Raw genomic sequence first — 23,108 nt, forward strand, 5'->3', positions numbered from 1 at the left:
TGTTATCTGAATTACAGTCACAACCGATTACATGATATCTTTAGGCCTATCACATATTACTGAACACTTAGCTAAAGCCTATTTAGTTCCAGACCATTAAAGACAAGGCTCAAGTCTATCAACTGCTTACAGAGACTAATGTGTGGATGACGGGTTGGAGTAAAATCCAGACAATTGAGATTTGAATTCTAATCACACACACACATACACACACACACCCTCAGGCATATTAATATCCCTGTAGCCAGCAATGGAGCATGTTGCCCACCTCAGGCATATTAATATCCCTGTAGACAGTAATGGAGCACATTTCATTGAAATGACGTGAGCGAGAGAGAGAGAGAGAGAGAGAGAGAGAGAGAGAGAGAGAGAGAGAGAGAGAGAGAGAGAGAGAGAGAGAGAGAGAGAGAGAGAGAGAGAGAGAGAGAGAGAGAGAGAGAGAGACAGAGAGAGATATAGGGAGAAAGAGAGATAGAGAGAGAGAAAGAGGGAGAGAGAGAGAGAGAGAGAGAGAGAGAGACAAAGAGAGCGAGACAGAGAGAGACAGAGAGAGAGAGACAGAGACAGAGACAGAGACAGAGACAGATACAGAGACAGAGACAGAGCCCTGTTGTGACCTGTTGCCACAAGAAAAGGGCAACCAGTGAAGAACAAACACCATTGTAAATACAACCCATATTTATGTTTATTTATTTTCCCATTTGTACTTTAACTATTTGCACATTGTTACAACACTGTATATAGACATAATATGACATTTGAAATGTCTTTATTCTTTTGGATCTTCTGAGTGTAATGTTTACTGTTAATTTGTATTGTTTATCTCACTTTTGTTTACTATCTACTTCACTTGCTTTGGCAATGTTAACATACGTTTCCCATGCCAATAAAGCCCTTAAATTTAATTGAATTCAGAGAGAGGGAGAGAGGAGAGAGAGAGGAATCTAGTAGAACAAGATAACTCTGAAACAAAATGAGGACACTTAAATCAACAACGAGCCAAATGCACGCACACACACGCACGCACACACACACACACACACCGCACGCACACACACACACACACACACACACACACACACCACACCACACCACACTCCCCCTGGTCTCTACCAGTATGTTCTCATATAGACATCCCATCCCCCTGGTCTCTACCAGTATGTTCTCATATAGACTTAATGTTCCCATATGAGCCTTTTAGTGTTAGGAATGTAACACTAAGCACCATCCATTAACACTTCTACTTTGAGTCCCACACTGGGTCAGAGTTCCCTTGAGTCTCAGTCTGTGCTTTGTGCATTAATATGTTCACATAATTCAATCTAATGCTAGGATCTCTGTGGATAAAGGTGTATGATATTCGTGCTGTATAAACATCCCATCTACATTTGATCATTTTACAGTACACAATTTTCTACAAAAAAAAAAAAAAGGAAACCACGGGTGAGGAGAGTTTCCTCAGAAGAACAGCACAGTACTACAGTCAGTAAACAGCCAGAGACTCAGGGTTGGGTTGAGGACACACAGCCAGAGACTCAGGGTTGTGTTGAGGACACAGCCAGAGACTCAGGGTTGTGTTGAGGACACAGCCAGAGACTCAGGGTTGTGTTTAGGACACACAGCCAGAGACTCAGGGTTGTGTTGAGGACACACAGCCAGAGACTCAGGGTTGTGTTGAGGACACACAGCCAGAGACTCAGGGTTGTGTTGAGGACACACAGCCAGAGACTCAGGGTTGTGTTGAGGACACACAGCCAGAGACTCAGGGTTGCTGTGAGGACACACAGCCAGAGACTCAGGGTTGCTGTGAGGACACACAGCCAGAGACTCAGGGTTGTGTTGAGGACACACAGCCAGAGACTCGGGGTTGCTGTGAGGACACAGCCAGAGACTCGGGGTTGTGTTGAGGACACACAGCCAGAGACTCAGGGTTGGGTTGAGGACACAGCCAGAGACTCAGGGTTGTGTTGAGGACACAGCCAGAGACTCAGGGTTGGGTTGAGGACACAGCCAGAGACTCAGGGTTGTGTTGAGGACACAGCCAGAGACTCAGGGTTGTGTTGAGGACACAGCCAGAGACTCAGGGTTGTGTTGAGGACACAGCCAGAGACTCAGGGTTGCTGTGAGGACACACAGCCAGAGACTCAGGGTTGGGTTGAGGACACAGCCAGAGACTCAGGGTTGTGTTGAGGACAAAGCCAGCGACTCAGGGTTGTGTTGAGGACACAGCTAGGGACTCAGGGTTGTGTTGAGGACACAGCCAGAGACTCAGGGTTGCTGTGAGGACACAGCCAGAGACTCAGGGTTGGGTTGAGGACACAGCCAGAGACTCAGGGTTGTAGTTAGGACACACAGCCAGAGACTCAGGGTTGCTGTGAGGACACAGCTAGGGACTCAGGGTTGGGTTGAGGACACAGCCAGAGACTCAGGGTTGTAGTTAGGACACACAGCCAGAGACTCAGGGTTGTTGTTGAGGACACAGCCAGAGACTCAGGGTTGTGTTGAGGACACACAGCCAGAGACTCAGGGTTGTGTTGAGGACACAGCCAGAGACTCAGGGTTGTGTTGAGGACACAGCCAGAGACTCAGGGTTGTTGTGAGGACACAGCTAGGGACTCAGGGTTGTGTTGAGGACACAGCCAGAGACTCAGGGTTGTGTTGAGGACACAGCCAGAGACTCAGGGTTGTTGTGAGGACACAGCTAGGGACTCAGGGTTGTGTTGAGGACACAGCCAGAGACTCAGGGTTGCTGTGAGGACACAGCTAGGGACTCAGGGTTGCTGTGAGGACACAGCCAGAGACTCAGGGTTGCTGTGAGGACACAGCTAGGGACTCAGGGTTGCTGTGAGGACACAGCTAGGGACTCAGGGTTGTGTTGAGGACACAGCCAGAGACTCAGGGTTGCTGTGAGGACACAGCCAGAGACTCAGGGTTGCTGTGAGGACACAGCCAGAGACTCAGGGTTGCTGTGAGGACACAGCCAGAGACTCAGGGTTGCTGTGAGGACACAGCTAGGGACTCAGGGTTGCTGTGAGGACACAGCGTGTTTCACAGCCAAGGACACCACCAGCCTCTGGCTAAACATCACAATCAATAATGATAAAATGTTATCAGGAGCCTGCCGGTTCAGGGAGATAGTACCAGGAGCCTGCCGGTTCAGGGAGATAGTAGACAGAGCAGACTGAACAGTCCAGGTTTGAAGTTCAGTCAATTCAGGAAGTAAACTGACATTCCAATTCAGTAATTGAAAACAGGGCATATTTTCAATGACTTCTAAATAAACTGAAAAGTAGAAGATATTTACTTCAAAAGTTGTTAAATTCTTCAATGTTCTGTTCAAATCCCTCCCTGAATTGACTGCTTTCAATTCTAATTGATCCCAACCCTGGAGCAGACAGAGTAGCTAATAGCCTTGTGTGATGAACCACATCGTATCCCGTCAGGCTGACAGCAGATCAATCAATATGGGCTATGCTTAAAGTTGCGATATGCAGAAATCGTTCAGCCATTTCCTGATTGCTAAAATTCAAATAGTTCACCTAATTTCAGTTTATGTGACAAAATTGCGTTGAAAATTTTTTTTACGAAAAACGTGCCGTCAGGCATATTCATTATTTGTTTAATATCGGGAATTTGATGTATAGTATTTACTTTTACTTTTTACTTTTACTCAAGTATGACGGTTGAGTAGTTTTTCTACCACTGTACTTAAGTACATTTAAAACCAGATACTTTTAGACTTTTACTCAAGTACTATTTTCTTTTGGTGACTTTCACTTTTACTTGAGTCGTTTTCTATTAAGGTACATTTCCTTTTACTCAAGTATGACAATCAAGTACTTTTTCCACCACTCAACATTACACCCTCATTACTGTGTGTCTCTGAGACTCTCTCCCTCCATCTCTCCCTCCCTCCCCCCTCTCCCTTTCTCTCTCCCTCCCTCCCTCCCTCCCCCCCCTCTCTCACTCTCCCCTTCTCTCTCTCTCTCTCTCTCTCTCTCTCTCTCTCTCTCTCTCTCTCTCTCTCTCTCTCTCTCTCTCCCTTTCCCTTTCTAACACGTTCTGCCAATCGATGGCTGACTGAATGGCTAAAGGACAGATTCAGAACACCACAGGCTGATGAATGAATGGAATTTGGATGCACGGTAGAATGGAGAGGGATTCACATTAGACTCTGACAACAAACCCTGACTTCATTTTTTACCAAGCCATTGATACAGGAATTCACACTAAAGACAAGGCATAAACAAGACAGGATGTAACTGTCTGTTATGTTAATTAACTCTCCAACCATCTCATTGCCACAACAAGAAGTGACTAGAACAGGCTGTATTTCTGGCATAAGGTCAAGCAGATGACGTGGTATAAAATCACCCATTGTTTCTGTCTCACATCTGTGGCATCTATAGTCTTTGTAAGGTCTCCATCTTCTCTTCAGAGCTCCTTGACAATCAACCGCTCTAGCAGCAAACTGATTACAGCACGTCCCTTTACAGGCTAAAACCACCACTTACCAACAGAGATACAGCCCTCACACTGCATGTCAAAAAAAACGTGAGATGGAGAGGACATTTTGAAGAGTTGTGGTTGAATAACAGAATGATGATAATGCAGTGATATATTTTATGTTGGCTGATTGGTAGACAATATGTTTAAACACCGTGACTCTATTATGGTATTTGTTTTCCAAGCCAAGCCCCTGTCTCCTGTGTGGACAACGCCACGCAAACAGGCCAGTGACAGTGTCAAATAAAGTTTCTCTTTTGAATTACACCACCTGGGGATTGCAGCTGGGAGATAACAGGAGTGTGTGTGTGTGTGTGTGTGTGTGTGTGTGTGTGTGTGTGTGTGTGTGTGTGTGTGTGTGTGTGTGTGTGCGTGTCTGGGTGTGTGTGTGTGCGTGTCTGGGTGTGTGTGTGTGTGCGTGTGTGTGTGTGTGTGTGTGTGTGTGTGTGTGTGTGTGTGTGTGTGTGTGCGTGTCTGGGTGTTTGCCCCTCCATGTGTGTCTATGACTGTGTGCACAAGTGGGTGTGTGTTTGTGTGTGTGGGGGGGTCTATGTGTGTGTCTGTCTGTGTGTGTGTATGTGTGTGTGTGTGTGTGTGTGTGTGTGTGTGTGTGTGTGTGTGTGTGTGCCTATGCATGCATGTGGGTGTGGGCTGAGAGAAGATTCAATTTATTTCTGAGCCCAGGTGGTTAACCATCAAAGACCACCTTTACTCCCCAGACAGACAGACAGACAGACAGACAGACAGACAGACAGACAGACAGACAGACAGACACAGATCCAGACGGTTCTATGACTCCCACAGCTGCTGTCACAGTCAGGCCATGGTGCTGGGTTCTACAGGTCAGAGGACCGACAGCCTGCTTCACAAAGGGTCTCCTATTCCCTATATAGTGTACTATTTTTGACCAGAGCCTATAGTGCACTAAATAGGGAACGGGATGTAATTTGGGACTCAGCAGTAGCCACTCTGTACACCTGCCCTGCGAATCATACCAGTCCAGAAATCATACAATAATCATATGGCACTTTAAAGGGGCAATCTGCAATAGGTACATCCATTTTTTTTGACTTATAATATAAATGACTGATATATTCCCATTGATTCTTGAAGAATATAACTTCTAAATGCCTCATGAGCTCATTTCAACGGTCGAACCCCATCAGATCCCAACATAGAAGCTGGTTTTACTCCATTGTTTGTAAACACTGTAAATGTAAACAAACACTGTGTAGCTTCAGAACATGGTTAAAACTATAATTTTGATATCATGGATAGTCAGTCATTGCATCCATAGCTCTTTCTATGAATTTGAGAGTGGTTACATTTCTCCTGCCCCGTCCCTCAGCTTTTTACTAAAAACTGTGGCAGGGTGGCAGCTTTGTTAGTGTTTCAAGTGCAGATTGCCCCTTTAAGCAGATGTTTTATTTAGCAACTGAGAGTTCAATGTTGCTTCAGGAACCAGACGCATCGGAAGTATAGTAACCATATGGTCATTTAGCAGACCATTTTTATCCAAAGGGAGCTAGAGTTAACATAGAGTTCAATTTACTCAGCGTGTGATCAAACCTGTAACTCTGATGCTCCAAGCTGCCCAGCAAAAAAACATTCAGGCAACCCAATAAAGACTGACAGAAGATACAGAGAACGTAGTTTCTGACTGACGATTACAGTGTACATTAAGCATACACCCAGATGACAGGCAGTGTGGTATATATACTGTCACGCCGTGACATATTGGTTGGAATTGCTGTTGCTAACGGTAACGGCCCACTCTGCAGCAGGGATCAACTCAAGTGTTCTGTTCCAATTTGTCTTGAAATTACACTCAGTCAGGTGTGCTGAGATGCGGCCGCATGTGGTTTCAGTGTTCTTTTGATTCACATGTCAAAGTTCCTGTGTAGACTTAGGACTGCATTCCAAATGACACCCTACCTGTATTACCTATATAGTGCACTAATTTGGACCAGAGCCCTATGCGTCCTGGTCAAATGTAGTGCACTATAAAAAAAGGGACTAGGGTGCCATTTGGGACGCATCCCAGTTGCAATCAGAGTATGTAAGTAAAAACGGAGAACAGAGCGAGTTTCCCGAAAGGCTGGAGTGTTGGCTTTCTCACCCTCTCCAGTACCGCTCCTCCAGTACCGCTCACTTCACCAGCTCAGGGCATGCCCGGCCCAGCATGCATTTAAAGGATACTTTTGTGCTGCTTATAGACCCTTTGCTTTAGCTACTGTCATGGAGTTTGCTGAATATTTTCATAAAGAAACTGAAAAACACACAGGTGCTAAATCAAGGTGACTTACAAAGACGAGGACCAAGAGCAAGAGAGGGAGTGTGGTGATGTAGTGTCCACAACTAAAGAATCACTGTGGAATCGTATCCCGAAAGCATGATGTTTTACTACGCAACAAATTCTCTCAGATTTAGACATTCCTCCATGTTTCTCAAACGTCAAATTTCCAAGTTGTTCCAAACTTCAAATGTCAAAAAGTGTTTAAGGTTAAGTTTAGGATTTAACTCGGAATTTGTAAGCGTTAAGGTTAGGCATTAACTCTGAATGGTTAAGGTAAGGGTTTAGGTTTGGGATAGGCTTAAAACAAAAAATCTCAAAAACAACTTTCTATCGCTGGATTCAAAACATGCAACCTTTGGCACCAGAGGCAGATGCTTGCGCCCATCCACCATGCCCTGGCAAAACCGAAACCTACTTGAAGGTAACAGGTCTCACTGTTGCCCCTAGTGGCCGGGTTCAACGGCATCTCCCGACATCCTCAGACATGGATGGATGTGGAATACTGACTTGTATCATGGATGACCTGGCTGGTATTACATGCACCTGCTAACAGAAAGGAACGAGGTGGGTAGCTAGCTAAGTGTGTCATTTTAGCAAAGTATTTATAAACAAAAAGTTCATTTTCATTCTATTATCTATACAATAGACTATCATTGATTTAGGTCCAATAGTCCTGACGTATTACCTCTTTCAAGGAGCTTTCCAATTTGATTGGGTTATTTTGGCCCAAAACATTTAGGCCTACCTATAGAATGTCTTGAAACAACTCCGCATCCCTGCCCAGACTGGCAAGAGTGACCCAAAGGGTGTTCAGCATCCCCCAGTGGCTCTGCAAGCGCTAAGAGGGTATTCTGCGCTGCTGGCCTGCTCTCCAGGCACCATGACATGAACCTGAAGCCACAGACTCTGGCCAAACTTGTGTTTCTAAAAGTGAATTGAAAGGCACTGTAGACTGAGCCTAATAAGGTATTTTTCCGTTTAATTTTTATTTAATTCTAAGTAAGTAACAGTCTATATGCGCAATTTACGGACTATAATGATTTAATACAACGAAATGTTGTTTAAATGCTGAGCGCTTTATGTTCCTGCCAGCCTAGTGTGTCGCACTCGCTAATGCTCCACAATGTATTTCTTTGTAGGCTATAGCCTTGAAATAATTGAAATAACAAGCTAATAATATACCCTAAATAAATAAATAGGCTCCCTGTCTGGATCCTGACCTATTCAGAGTGTTTACATGCTGTTTAATAAGACATGTAGCCTACTTGAAATGATGAGCCTTCTTAGTCACCTTTTCATGTTGTTTATTAAAATACGTTTCATTCAAATCATATGGTTTGATTTCAATAGCCTACTTCAAAACCAAATGTTAGGTCCAGGTAGTCACACAAATAGATGGGTGTTGGTTAAATTGTGATTTTAATGAATGGAGCGAATTTGGAGCAGGCTGTTTTTTTCTCTCCTGTGAGCAAGGAGTGGTGTTTAGCAGAGTGGTTGGAAAGGATGCACTGCTCCATGAGGGATGGTTGCGATGTAACATAAGCATTACGATGTTCGTACCAGTCGCGTCATTATTTACGAGCATCATGTTTTTTTAAGTGTTTCCCAAACAAGCAGTTAGAGAGAACGAACGTTCGGCTAAGTGTGTCATTAGACCGTGTGTCGATACTGATAAGATCGAAAGAAAAGCAGTGCTTCCCTCGGATCAGCTTTCTCCATTCAAATCTTACCTTAACATTATAATTATTCCACAATACTGACGACGGATCAGCTCCTAGAGAGATATTACCACCTATTGAGGCGGTTTATTATGCTTCCCCAATAATAATGCACTAAATCACAGATTGGGCACGTCATTGTGCACATGTTGTCACACATCATGAAAGACATTGAGGCAAAAATTACAGACAGTAGTCTAGTGGTAAAATAGAACTCAATTGATTGAACGTGAAATTGATTCCCACGGGGGGGGGCCAGTATGAAAAAAATAATAATGTATGCACTCACTAACTGTAAGTCGCTCTGGATAAGAGCGTCTGCTAAATGACTAAAATGTAATGTAAATGTAATTTCAATATTATTTAAATAGCCTATATAGGCCCTTGAAGTCTATGTACAGTATATTTTAATGCGGTCATCTCAGTTCTCATTTGAAGCATAGTTTTATCCTTCACTTGTTTGTAACAATTGCAAAAACTTTGGCAACTTTGTATTTGTAGTCAACTTTTTTTTTTCTGAAGTTATCAGAAGTTATCAGCAGTGTGTGTGTATGTGTTTATTATAGTAAACTAAAACTGAAACTAAAACTAATCCTGAAACAACTATTTAGTAAAATAAAATAATTTACGAACCCGTCTGAAAAACTAAAAATATATACTGAAACTATTATCTTTGACTCCAAAACGAATTAAAATAAAGTAAAAACCATCATGAATTATGTTCAGTTTTTATATTTTTCTAAACTTTGGGCAAATATCTAATGGGGCTTCCAGGGTTTTCAATTATTATAATTTTTTTTTCAAACTACTGATAAACTCGGTTAGCAGATGGCAGTGTTTTAAAAAGGCCTAGCTTGTACATCAATATCACTAGCTATGACTAGCTAACAGGGAAAAAAACAACTAGGTAGCTAACTTGATTCATCTTACATGTACTACTACAATTAAAAGGCATTGGATTGGTGTAAACATGGGCAAGATAGTTTCCTTCCAACATATTTTTGTTCCACCCTTCTCTGCGCTATTCTTTTAAAATCCAAGTCATGAGATTTTTTTATTTTTGTACATACTGTATATCTCCTTGTCTGCTCTACAGTGTAGTTTGATAGTAAACATAGAGTATATCTCATAGTGTAAATAGTGCAAAGGGAAGGGAACACTGCTGCTACCTAACTCTCCAACCAAGGTGCTGGGAACACTGCTGCTACCTCGCTCTCCAACCAAGGTGCTGGGAACACTGCCGCTACCTCGCTCTCCAGCCAAGGTGCTGGGAACACTGCTGCTACCTCGCTCTCCAGCCAATGTGCTGGGAACACTGCTGCTACCTCGCTCTCAAGCCAAGGTGCTGGGAACACTGCTGCTACCTCACTCTCCAGCCAAGGTGCTGGGAACACTGCTGCTACCTCGCTCTCCAACCAAGGTGCTGGGAACACTGCTGCTACCTCGCTCTCCAGCGAAGGTGCTGGGAACACTGCTGCTACCTCACTCTCCAACCAAGCTCCTGGGAACACTGCTGCTACCTCACTCTCCAGCCAAGGTGCTGGGAACACTGCTGCTACCTCGCTCTCCAACCAAGCTCCTGGGAACACTGCTGCTACCTCACTCTCCAACCAAGCTCCTGGGAACACTGCCGCTACCTCGCTCTCCAGCCAAGGTGCTGGGAACACTGCTGCTACCTCGCTCTCCAGCCAAGGTGCTGGGTGCTGGGAACACTGCTGCTACCTCGCTCTCCAGCCAAGGTGCACGAATTGAAGAGCAAACTGAAGTAGTGAGGAGATTCAGCAACTCTTGGAGGACAATGGAATAAATAAAAAAGGCTTCTTTAATGTTGAAAGTAAAACATTTTACATTTTAGCAGACGCTCTTATCCAGAGCGACTTACAGGAGCAATTAGGGTTAAGTGCCTTACTCAAGGGCACCAACAGATTTTTCACCTCGGGGATTAGAACCAGCGACCTTTCGGTTACTGGCACAACGCTCTTAACCACTAAGCTACCTGCCGCCCATAGACCTCCACAAGGCTGGAATGGGCTACAAGACCATCGCCAAGCAGCTTGGTGAGAAGGTGACAACAGTTGGTGCGATTATTCGCAAATAGAAGAAACACAAAATAACTGTCAATCTCCCTCGGCCTGGGGCTCCATGCAAGATCTCACCTCGTGGAGTAGCAATGATCATGAGAACGGTGAGGAATCAGCCCAGAACTACTCGGGAGGATCTTGTCAATGATCTCAAGGCAGCTGGGACCATAGTCACCAAGAAAACAATTGGTAACACACTACGCCGTGAAGGACTGAAATCCTGCAGCGCCCGCAAGGTCCCCCTGCTCAAGAAAGCACATATATAGGCCCGTCTGAAGTTTGCCAATGAACATCTGAATGATTCAGAGGAGAACTGGGTGAAAGTGTTGTGGTCAGATGAGACCAAAATCGAGCTTTTTGGCATCAACTCAACTCGCCGTGTTTGGAGGAGGACGAATGCTGCATATGATCCCAAGAACATCATCCCCACCGTCAAACATGGAGGTGGAAACATTATGCTTTGGGGGTGTTTTTCTGCTAAGGGGACAGGACAACTTCACCGCATCAAAGGGACGATGGACGGGGCCATGTACCGTCAAATCTTGGGTGAGAACCTCCTTCCCTCAGCCAGGGCATTGAAAATGGGTCGTGGATAGGTATTCCAGCATGACAATGACCCAAAACACAGGAGTGGCTCAAGAAGAAGCACATTAAGGTCCTGGAGTGGCCTAGTCAGTCTCCAGACCTTAATCCCATAGAAAATCTGTGGAGGGAGCTGAAGATTCGAGTTGCCAAACGTCAGCCTCGAAACCTTAATGATTTGGAGAAGATCTGCAAAGAGGAGTGGGTTTTACTCACCATTTATAAACATATTTAGAAATGTATTGATATATGTCATGAATGGGATATTTATTAATTGTTAATGAGTGCTTTTTTTAACGTGAGTACATGCACTTACGAATGCATCAGTTGATGATTAATATAGATTCTTATTCCTACACCTACAGTAGTATTGAATGAGAAGCTCATTCTGGCAAGTTCATGAAGAGTATTTGCAGGGAATGGAAAAAGTTCTTATAAGATAAATATTCATTGTCCGTGAGCATGATACTATGTGGGAAGAACAATGACTCGTTCCATATGAATCCAATCACACCTTCTGTAGAATACATGTCTTACTCAACCTTCATAATATGGAGGATTCCTGTATTATAGCTACTATACCAACCTTAGTTTCTTAGCTCCATCATTATTGTCAAACCTATTGAATCATAACAAAGTTACATTTCGTCCTCAACCCTCATAACAGTTAGGATCTGTATTATAGGGTCAAAAGCACAAGAAAGAGGATTTCGACACCCACCCTCTCAGATTGTTCTGAAATCGTTTCTGTAGTTAGTAACAGATACAAATAGCATTACTGAAACATTTTTCTTGTTGAAATATAATTTGATCTCTCAAAAATTAAGCAAATTTATTGCACCCAAAATTGGAGTATTAATTCTCCAAACAATGTAATGTATTCCCTGTGAATCTGATTGGCTTTCATGGAGGACTGGCTTGAATTGTGAGGATGACCACATTAGTTTTCTACTCAAAGTTGCAAAGGAAATGTTGTGATCTATTTAAAAACACAAGAGACCAGCAAAATGGATAAAATAATGTGGCGGTATAGCAGGAACCGCGGCATCTAGTGGTCAAAACCGGGTACTTTTTATGGTAAACACTGCAAGCAACTTCAATGACTAATTTCTCTGAACAGGGGGAAAAAAATATCACTAGATTCACAAGGAATACATTGCATGGTATGGAGAAGCAATACTCCAAGCCGCAGCTTCATACTACTTGTCAAACATAGAGAACTGATACTGTAAACTGGTTGTTGGGGTAGGTTTGGCATGGAGTGTTTCTGGGGTCCGTGGGTGGCTTTTGACCATTGTTTTGGATTCCCCATGTCTTACTTATTGGTAGGAAGAAGTTTGGTCCAAATCGGACGTTGGGTACTATATTTATTGAGCATTATCTGAATTCTATAAATTAAAATGGTCAATTTGGGTGCAATCAATTAGCTTAATTTTTATTTCAACAAAATGTTTCAGGAATTGCAATCTTACCTGTTTCTAACTACAATTTCAGAACTACCTGGGATGGCGGATGTCATGGCTTGCTGAAATGAAATGGAACAACTCTAGAGCTACTATACCAACCTTCTAAAAGTCAAATCTCTCAGCTCGATCATCGTCATTATCAAATGTATTGAATCATAACAAAGTATGGGCGTTAACACCCTGACTCCTGTGATGTCATGCTGTCCACTAATGATCAGGGTAATGATTAATAATTAACCACATGGAGACATCGGCTGCCTTTCAGGCTTCTGAAGGTCATGAGGGTTAGATGTTTTCAGACACTGATAGGGATTACTTGGAGAAAAATGACACAGTCACGGGAAGGATCCAAAAAAGTAATAGGTTGAAGGTGCTCTTTGATTCATGGTCATCAAAGAACAAGGAGCAGCAAGAAACTCAATGCATTTACAATGCCTTTATTTTGTGTCCATGTTCAACAGAGCCAAATCTTGAAAACGTTGACACGAGTTCACTGCTGTGTTCAGTGGCAGGGTAGCTGTGTGTTTTGGTCTCGTTCACATCAACAGCACACAATTCAAGCAGGTAGAAGAAAAATAAACCTCAAGAGGAAACAGACTCTACTGTGGAGCCCAACAGGCTAGTAGCCGTACACAGTCCAACACAACATGCTGCTACCGTTACACCACCGCTATAATCATTTGGTGAGTGCTTATATAGTATCTGTCCTGATTCACACAGGTACTGTATGCATGTACTATACACGTGTGAATTGGAAATGTCTTTTTTTTGCATATCCCAACTCCCCCTGAGACATCCTCGGAGAGTTGGGTCATGGGATCAGCCATTATCAACGACAACCAATTAGGGTTAAGTGCCTTGCTCAAGTGCAAATTGACATATTTTTTCCACCTTGTCAGCTCGGGGGATTCAAACTAGCAACCTTTCGGGCCCAACACGCTAACCGCTAGGCTACCTGCCGCCCCTACAACAGCGCCGTGATACAACAACAGTAGCACAGCACAGGAACGCTAGCCAAGGACATCCCTCTGTAGCATCCCTCCCTGTTAACTGATGTCACCAGGCAAGCCGAAACTCCCCACCATGCAAAACCTGCTGATTAGAAGGTACAGTGTTGGTTTCATCAGCTGAAATATGATAAAACACAGGAAAAACAGAATTTTCACTGCGCTGGGCCTTTAAGATTTCATTCAGAAATTTGAGAGGCTTCAGGACAGGGCATAAAGGTCATTGCCCTTTCTAACTAACATCTCTCTCTAACACTATTACTACAGACATATGCACACGGACACAGCGTAGAGCCACAAATCAAATAAATGATGTGGAAGTCTCTCTCTCTCTCTCTCTCTCTCTCTCTCTCTCTCTCTCTCTCTCTCTCTCTCTCTCTCTCTCTCTCTCTCTCTCTCTCTCTCTCTCTCTCTCTCTCTCTCTCTCGTATGTTAACATTGCCAAAGCAAGTGAAATAGATAATAAACAAAAGTGAAATAAACAATAAAAAAAATGAACAGTAAACATTACACTCAGAAGTTCCAAAAGAATAAAGACATTTCAAATGTCATATTACGTCTGTATACAGTGTTGTAACGATGTGAAAATAGTCAAAGTACAAATGGGAAAATAAATCAACATAAATATGGGTTGTATTTACAATGGTGTTTGTTCTTCACTGGTTGCCCTTTTCTTGTGGCAACAGGTCACAAATCTTGCTGCTGTGGTATTTCACCCAATAGATATGTGAGTTTATCAAAATTGGATTTGTTTTCGAATTCTTTGTGGGTCTGTGTAATATGAGGGAAATGTGAGTCTCTAATATGGTCATACATTTGGCAGGAGGTTAGTAAGTGCAGCTCAGTTTCCACCTCATTTTGTGGGCAGTGTGCACATAGCCAACAACATCTCTCTCTCTCCACTTTGGCAGGCTTCAGGACAGGGCATAAAGGTCATTGCCCTTTCTAACACCTCTCCCTCCCTCCCTCCCTCCCTCCCTCCCTCCCTCCCTCCCTCCTCTCGCTCATCTTTCTGGCTCAGCGGACTCAGCTTCTCCAACAGACTCTGACAGTAATTATCAGCCGCCCAGTAGTGTTGGCAAGCCTCTCACTCTGAGTGTGTTCCAAATGGCACCCTATTCCCTATATAGTGCACTACTTTTGACCAGAACACATATGGCTCTAGTCGAAAGTAGTGCACTATATAGGGAATAGGGTGCCATGTTGGACTCACAGAGTAGTATTGGCACTCAGTAGTGTTGGCAGGACCAGGGATCTGTCCATCAGACAACACCTGGTCCAGTGGTTCCTCTCTGAAACACAGCCAGACTATCTGTTTACATGAAGCTATTGGGACCTGAACAAAGGATCGCAGCCAACAACACAGCCAACAACACAGCCAACAACATATCCAACAACACAGCCAACAGCACAGCCAACAACACAGCCAACAGCACAGCCAACAGCACAGCCAACAACACAGCCAACAGCACAGCCAACAACACAGCCAACAGCACAGCCAACAGCACAGCCAACAGCACAGCCAACAACACAGCCAACAGCACAGCCAACAACACAGCCAACAACACAGCCAACAACACAGCCAACAACACAGCCAACAGCACAGCCAACAACACAGCCAACAGCACAGCCAACAACACAGCCAACAGCACAGCCAACAGCACAGCCAACAACACAGCCAACAGCACAGCCAACAACACAGCCAACAACACAGCCAACAGCACAGCCAACAACACAGCCAACAGCACAGCCAACAACACAGCCAACAGCACAGCCAACAACCAACAGCACAGCCAACAGCACAGCCAACAGCACAGCCAACAGCACAGCCAACAACACAGCCAACAACACAGCCAACAGCACAGCCAACAACACAGCCAACAGCACAGCCAACAACACAGCCAACAGCACAGCCAACAGCCAACAGCACAGCCAACAGCACAGCCAACAGCACAGCCAACAACACAGCCAACAACACAGCCAACAACACAGCCAACAGCACAGCCAACAACACAGCCAACAGCACAGCCAACAACACAGCCAACAACACAGCCAACAACACAGCCAACAACACAGCCAACAGCACAGCCAACAGCACAGCCAACAACACAGCCAACAACACAGCCAACAGCACAGCCAACAACACAGCCAACAGCACAGCCAACAGCCAACAGCACAGCCAACAGCACAGCCAACAGCACAGCCAACAGCACAGCCAACAACACAGCCAACAGCACAGCCAACAGCACAGCCAACAGCACAGCCAGCAACACAGCCAACAGCACAGCCAACAGCACAGCCAACAGCACAGCCAACAGCACAGCCAACAGCACATCCAACAGCACAGCCAACAGCACAGCCAACAGCACAGCCAACAGCACAGCTAATACCAAAACACTTCAATCAGATAATGGAGAATAACAAGCCCTTTATTAATGACCTTTGGGATTTATTTATTGGATGCCAATGTGAAGCACCCACTTAGATAGAAATAACAACATTACCCTATATTTATATATATATATTTCTAATTTATTTCCTACTATTAAACCAAGTTAGTGAGCCACATGGGGTATATAAGTTACCCAGACTTCTAGGGCTACTGTGATGCATCGCTGAACACTGAGACAATCCTTCTAAAGGACCTGTGTGGAGGAGAGGATAGGAATCATCACTTAAATTGAAACCTTGAGAATGATGGAAGAGATGCTAGTCTCGACCAACAGCCAGATATCTGGGAGAGGTAAGGGATTACCCAACCGACACACCTGTGGCTTCCTTAGCTGAGAATTCTGGGATATTGGCCTACAGATAGGGAAGCTCTGGGGAGATGGGAGCCGGAAGAGAAGGAGAGGACCGGGAGGAATAGGAGAGGGAGAGAGGACGAGGTGGAGGAGAGAGGAAGGGGTGGAGGAGGAGGAGGAGAAGGAGGAGGAAGAGGAGAGAGCAGGGGGTGGAGGAGGAGGAGGAGGTGGAGGAGGAGGAGGAGATAGCAGGGGGTGGAGGAGGAGGAGGAGGTGGAGGAGGAGGAAGAAGTCAAATCCTTCTCCCAGACAGAATTAATACCAAGATCCAGAGATTTGGCCAAGCTTAGAATCCCTACCTTCCTTCACACCCCACTGCTTTACATGAACCCTGCCAGAGTCGAAGGAGAGGAGAAACAGAGGGAGGAGAAGGAGGACAGAGAAAGAGGGATGAAGAAAAGGGAGGTGGAGGCGATGGCTTAACAAAGTGATGTTTCCATGGTGACCAAGAGGGGAATAGAGTTCTCAAAGTTTGTTGAGTTCCTTCCTCCTCTCACGGTCTCACTGTAAAATTAGACGTTCATCCACGTTCTCCAAACGTCAAATTCTGAAGTTAAGGGTTAAGTTTAGGAACCCCCCAAAAAAATGTCCACGACTGGGATCGAACACACAACTTTCTTATCCAGACTCATGGGATTACACCCATCCACCACCCCCGTCCACAACACCCGTCCACCACCCCCGTCCACCACCCCCGTCCACAACACCCGTCCACCACCCCCGTCCACAACACCCATCCACCACCCCCGTCCACAACACCCATCCACCACCCCCGTCCACAACACCCGTCCACCACCCCCGTCCACAACACCCATCCACCACCCCCGTCCACAACACCCATCCACCACCCCCGTCCACCACCCCCGTCCACAACACCCATCCACCACCCCCGTCCACAACACCCGTCCACCACCCCCGTCCACAACATCCGTCCACCACCCCCGTCCACAACACCCGTCCACCCAAGCCTACTTGACGGTAATAGTGCTCACTGTTTCCCCCTAGTGGCTGGTTTTGAAGGCATTTCCCAACGTCTTCAGGACATGGATAGACGTCCAATTTCAACATCAATCTTGCAAGACCTGGCAGAGAGCTAGCAAGAGGAAGACAGAGGAATAGAGGAAGATAGAGGAAGAGAGAGGAAGACAGAGGAAGATAGAGGAAGACAGGAAGACAGGAAGAGAGAGGAAGAGAGAGGAAGAGTGAGGAAGAGAGGAAGAGAGAGGAAGAGAGAGGAAGAGAGGAACAGAGGAAGATAGAGGAAGAGAGAGGAAGACAGAGGAAGACAGGAAGACAGAGGAAGACAGGAAGACAGAGGAAGATAGAGGAAGACAGGAAGACAGGAAGAGAGAGGAAGAGAGAGGAAGAGTGAGGAAGAGAGGAAGAGAGAGGAAGAGAGGAACAGAGGAAGATAGAGGAAGAGAGAGGAAGACAGAGGAAGACAGAGGAAAACAGGAAGAGAGAGGAAGAGAGAGGAAGACAGGAAGACATAGGAAGACAGGAAGAGAGAGGAAGACAGAGGAAGAGAGAGGAAGAGGAAGACAGCGCAGTGTGAACACAGGGCCAATGGCTCCCTGGGTAATAATCAATCCGGCACATCTTTATAGCCAACGATGAGAGAGACAAACAAACAGAGGTGACCCGGAATGCATCCCAAATGGCACCCTGTTCCCTTTATAGTCCACTGCTTTTGACCATAGCCTGACTATAAAGGGAACAGGGTGCCATTTGGGACACATCCCAGTCTGTAGGCTCATGGACAGGAGTCCCAGACAGACAGACAAGGCCACTGGTGATGTCCAGAATGGGACAAACCATTATGCAGTGTACCTATATTACGGGGGAGTCAGTCAGCATCAAGCCAGTTCATTGGCCCATAATGATCTTATGAGTATCGGCATCTTCCCCCTCTGGTCCTTGGCCCTGGTGTGGTCTGACACAATCTCATTATCTAATTATATCCCAATTAAAGCCATGCCAGAGGGTGATAGAGAGGGGAATTAGATTAGGCCTGGATGAGTGCAGACACTGCCTGCGTCCCAATACCAAATGCCACCCTATTCCCTATGTAGTGCACTACTTTTGACCAGGGCCCATAGGGAAACCAATGGGGCTCTGGTCAAAAGTAGTGTGCTATATAGGGAATAGGGTGGCATTTGGGACACAGACACTATTATCTGTTACAGTAGGAGATGGACTTCTAATGGAGCAAAGACTGCACAAGTATGTGGCCAGACTTCATCACGATTCAACTCAATGTATTGTGGGAAATTGGGTTCCAGTGGTAAAAGTATGTGGCATCATTACGGTCACGATTCTCAATTTACCTCAATCCAGTCACATCTTGTATGTACAGATGGTATTTGTAGGGAAATGGCTATACAGCATGGTGTAGGATTGTACATCGAGAATAATAATAATAATAATAATAATAATAATAATATGCCATTTAGCAGACGCTTTTATCCAAAGCGACATACAGTCATGTGCGCATACATTTTTACGTATGGGTGGTCCCGGGGATCGAACCCACTACCCTGGCGTTACAAGCGCCATGCTCTACCAATTGAGCTACAGAGAACCCAGCCTTGTAGGGAAATGGCTATACTTTTTTTTATTTTTTTATTTATTTCACCTTTATTTAACCAGGTAAGCCAGTTGAGAACAGGTTCTCATTTACAACTGCGACCTGGCCAAGATAAAGCAAAGTAGTGCAATAAAAACAACACAGAGTTACATATGGGGTAAAAAAAACATAAAGTCAGAAATACAACAGAAAATATATATACAGTGTGTGCAAATGTAGCAAGTTATGGAGGTAAGGCAATAAATAGGCTATAGTGCAGAATAATTACAATAGTATTAACACTGGAATGCTAGATGTGCAAGAGATTATGTGCAAATAGAGATACTGGGGTGCAAAAGAGCAAAATAAATAACAATATAGGGATGAGGTAGTTGGGTGGGCTAATTTCAGATGGGCTGTGTACAGGTGCAGTGATCGGTAAGGTGCTCTGACAACTGATGCTTAAAGTTATTGAGGGAGATAAGAGTCTCCAGCTTCAGAGATTTTTGCAATTCGTTCCAGTCATTGGCAGCAGAGAACTGGAAGGAATGGCGGCCAAAGGAGGTGTTGGCTTTGGGAATGACCAGTGAGATATACCTGCTGGAGCGCAGACTACGGGTGGGTGCTGCTATGGTGACCAATGAGCTAAGATAAGGCGGGGATTTGCCTAGCAGTGATTTATAGATGGCCTGGAGCCAGTGGGTTTGACGACGAACATGTAGTGAGGACCAGCCAACAAGAGCGTACAGGTCACAGTGGTGGGTAGTGTATGGGGCTTTGGAGACAAAACGGATGGCACTGTGATAGACTACATCCAATTTGCTGAGTAGAGTGTTGGAGGCTATTTTGTAAATGACATCGCCGAAGTCAAGGATCGGTAGGATAGTCAGTTTTACGAGGGCATGTTTGGCAGCATGAGTGAAGGAGGCTTTGTTGCGAAATAGGAAGCCGATTCTAGATTTAACTTTGGATTGGAGATTCTTTATGTGAGTCTGGAAGTTGAGTTTACAGTCTAACCAGACACCTAGATATTTGTAGTTGTCCACATACTCTAGGTCAGACCCGTCGAGAGTGGTGATTCTAGTCGGGTGGGCGGGTGCTAGCAGCGTTCGATTGAAAAGCATGCATTTAGTTTTACTAGTGTTTAAGAGCAGTTGAAGGCTACTGAAGGATTGTTGTATGGCATTGAAGCTCGTTTGGAGGTTTGTTAACATAGTGTCCAATGAAGGGCCAGATGTATACAAAATGGTGTCGTCTGCGTAGAGGTGGATCTGAGAGTCACCAGCAGCAAGAGCGACATCATTGATATACACAGAGAAAAGTGTCGGCCCAAGAATTGAACCCTGTGGCACCCCCATAGAGACTGCCATAGGTCCAGACAACAGGCCCTCCGATTTGACACACTGAACTCTATCTGAGAAGTAGTTGGTGAACCAGGCGAGGCAGTCATTTGAGAAACCAAGGCTATTTAGTCTGCCAATAAGAATGCGGTGGTTGACAGAGTCGAAAGCCTTGGCCAGGTCGATGAAGACGGCTGCACAGTACTGTCTATTATCAATCGCGGTTATAATATCGTTTAGGACCTTGAGCGTGGCTGAAGTGCACCCGTGACCAGCTCGGAAACCGGATTGCATAGCGGAGAAGGTACGGTGGTATTCGAAATGGTCGATGATCTGTTTGTTAACTTGGCTTTCGAATACTTTCGAAAGGCAGGGCAGGATGGATATAGGTCTGTAGCAGTTTGGATCTAGAGTGTCACCCCCTTTGAAGAGGGGGATGACCGCGGCAGCTTTCCAATCTCTGGGGATCTCAGACGTTATGAAAGAGAGGTTGAACAGACTAGTAATAGGGGTTGCGACAATTTCGGCGGCTAGTTTTAGAAAGAAAGGGTCCAGATTGTCTAGCCCAGCTGATTTGTAGGGGTCCAGATTTTGCAGCGCTTTCAAAACATCAGCTGTCTGAATTTGTGTGAAGGAGAAGCGGGGGGGGCATGGGCAAGTTGCAGCAGAGGGTGCAGAGTTGGTGGCCGGGTTAGTGGTAGCCAGATGGAAAGCATGGCCAGCTGTAGCAAAATGCTTGTTGAAATTCTCGATTATTGTAGATTTATCGGTGGTGATAGTGTTTCCTAGCCTCAGTGCAGTGGGCAGCTGGGAGGAAGTGCTCTTATTCTCCATGGACTTTACAGTGTCCCAAAACTTTTTGGAGTTAGTGCTACAGGATGCAAATGTCTGTTTGAAAAAACTAGCCTTTGCTTTCCTAACTGATTGTGTATATTGGTTCCTGACTTCCCTGAAAAGTTGCATATCGCGGGGGCTATTTGATGCTAATGCTGTACGCCACAGGATGTTTTTGTGCTGGTCAAGGGCAGTCAAGTCTGAGGAGAACCAGGGGCTATATCGGTTCTTAGTTCTGTATTTTTTGAATGGGGCATGTTTATTTAAGATTGAGAGGAAATTACTTTTAAGGAACAACCAGGCATCCTCTACTGACGGAATGAGATCTATATCCATCCAGGATACCTGGGCCAGGTCAATTAGGAAGGCCTCCTCGCTAAAGTGTTTTAGGGAGCGTTTGACAGTGATGAGGGGTGGTCGTTTGACCGCGGACCCGTTACGGACGCAGGCAATAAGGCAGTGATCGCTGAGATCCTGGTTGAAGACAGCTGAGGTGTATTTAGAGGGTATGTTAGTCAGGATGATATCTATGAGGGTACCCATGTTTACGGATTTAGGGTTGTACCTGGTAGGTTCGTTGATAATTTGCGTGAGGTTGAGGGCATCTAGCTTGGATTGTAGGATGGCTGGGGTATTAAGCATATCCCAATTTAGGTCACCAAGCAGTACAAACTCTGAGGATAAATGGGGGGCAATCAATTCACATATGGTGTCCAGGGCACAGCTGGGGGCTGAGGGGGGTCTGTAGCAAGCGGCAACAGTGAGAGACTGGAAAGGTGGATTTTTAGAAGTAGAAGCTCAAACTGTTTGGGCACAGACCTGGATAGTATGATAGAGCTCTGCAGTCTATCTCTACAGTAGATTGCAACTCCACCCCCTTTGGCAGTTCTATCTAGACGGAAAATGTTATAGTTGGGGATGGAAATTTCAGAATTTTTTGTGGCCTTCCTGAGCCAGGATTCAGACACTGCTAGAACATCAGGGTTGGCAGAGTGTGCTAACGCAGTGAATAACTCAAACTTAGGAAGTAGACTTCTGATATTTATGTGCAAGAAACCAAGACTTTTGCGATTACAGAAGTCAACAAATGATAGCTCCTGGGGAGTAGGAGTGATACTGGGGGCTACAGGGCCTGGGTTAGCCTCTACATCACCAGAGGAACAGAGGAGGACTAGAATAAGGATACGGCTAAAGGCTTTAAGAACTGGTCTTCTAGTGCGTTGGGTACATAGAATAAAGGGGGCAGATTTCCGGGTGTTATAGAAAAGATTCAGGGCATTATGTACAGACAAGGATATGGAAGGATATGAGTAAAGTGGAGGTAAACCTAAGCGTTGGGTAACAATGAAAGAGATAGTATCTCTAGAGGCATCAATTGAGTCGGTCTCTGAGTGTATGGGGGGAGGGACAAAGGAGCTATCTAAGGCAGGTTTAGCTAGGCTGGGGGTCTACAGTGATATAGTACAATTAGAAATAACCAAAACAACAATAAACTAACCATGTTTGGGCTGAGGCTAAACATAAACAGGATGTAGTACCGTAAAAAGGAACAGTCCAGCAGATATCAGCTGTATAGCTGAGTTATCATAAGGTCCGGTGGTGAAGCGCTAGTGAGTAAGAGGCCACGGCTAGCGTGTGCTAGCGGGCCAGGGCTAGCAGATGGATGGAATCTTCGTGGTTAACGTCGTAACCACATCAGACGATTTCGTCGGCAGACCAGTCGTGTAGGATCGGCGGGGCTTCGTGTCAACACTAGGTGGTCCCGTCCGGTTGACAGAGAGGTAGATAGCCGGGAGATGGGCCTAGCTCAGGATGATTAGCCAGACCACAGCGTCCGTTTTGTTGTAGCCAGCTGGTAGCGATGAATCCGGAGTTAAAGGTCCAGTGATTCAGTGATTCCGGCGGAAA

At 45.2% G+C, this 23,108-nt stretch overlaps 1 pseudogene across 1 annotated transcript in view; it reads right to left on the bottom strand.

The window, feature by feature from the left end:
• Positions 1–23,108, bottom strand: part of LOC311108461 (regulator of G-protein signaling 6-like) — a 122,351-nt pseudogene that overhangs the window by 40,761 nt on the left and 58,482 nt on the right. The gene's annotated exons all lie outside the window — the stretch shown is intronic.

The sequence above is a fragment of the Coregonus lavaretus genome (assembly GCF_964263955.1).
Source record: "Coregonus lavaretus genome assembly, chromosome: 33".
Lineage (NCBI taxonomy): Eukaryota > Metazoa > Chordata > Actinopteri > Salmoniformes > Salmonidae > Coregonus > Coregonus lavaretus.